This window comes from Pan troglodytes, chromosome 6 (genome assembly GCF_028858775.2).
Source record: "Pan troglodytes isolate AG18354 chromosome 6, NHGRI_mPanTro3-v2.0_pri, whole genome shotgun sequence".
In the NCBI taxonomy this organism is placed as follows: Eukaryota; Metazoa; Chordata; class Mammalia; order Primates; family Hominidae; genus Pan; species Pan troglodytes.
Window position 1 is genome coordinate 78,037,735 of NC_072404.2, and position 840 is coordinate 78,038,574.

General features: G+C 46.7%; 1 non-coding gene across 1 annotated transcript; it reads right to left on the reverse strand.

Annotated features, from left to right (window-relative positions):
• Positions 1-238: 238 nt before the first annotated feature.
• Positions 239-340, reverse strand: LOC112209865 (U6 spliceosomal RNA). The gene has a single exon (XR_002944863.1). It is a non-coding gene; the product is annotated as a U6 spliceosomal RNA (small nuclear RNA).
• Positions 341-840: the final 500 nt, after the last annotated feature.

Here is an 840-nt window from a genome sequence, read left to right on the forward strand (position 1 = left end):
AACCTCCTCCTCCCAGGTTCAAGCGATTCTCTCGCCTCAGCCTCCCGAGTAGCTGGGATTACAGGCGCCCACCACCACGCCCAGCTCATTTTTGTATTTTTAGTAGAGACGGAGTTTCACGATGTTGGCCAGGCTGGTCTCAAACTGCTGACCTCAGGTGATCCACCAGCCTCGGCATCCTAAAGTGCTGGGATTACAAGCGTGAGCCACCAAGCCTGGTCTATATTCTTATACTACAAAAAATATGGACTTTATAAATCTATGTCATCCTGATGCAAGGGCCATGCAAATTTCCACTGTACTGTTGCAACTTCAGTATATGTGCTGCTAACGCAAGCACAAAGGGTGATAACTTTACAAGTTAAGTTGAAAGAAATCACAGAGGATGGATGGTTTGTATGTTATCCAAGTAAACAACCACTTGACAAAACTTCCAAAGCTAAAATCAAAGGGAAGCTATCTGGAACAAACGTTCACGGCAAATATAACAAAAAGTTCTGTGTTATGTAAACGCTTACACATGTTGGTCCGGGCACAGTGGCTCATGCTTGTAATCCCAGCATTTTGGGAGGCTGAGGCAGGTGGATCACTTGAGATCAGGAGTTGGAGACCAGCCTGGCCAACGTAGTGAAACCCCGTCTCTACTTAAAATACAAAAAAATTAGCCCGGTGTTGTGGAGGGCACCTGTAATCCCAGCTACTTGGGAGGCTGAGGCAGGAGAATCGCTTGAACCCGGGAGGCAGAGATTGCAGTGAGCCAAGCCAAGATCACGCCATTGCACTCTAGCCCAGGCAACAAGAGTGAAACTCCATCTCAAAAAAAAAGAACTTAACGCATGT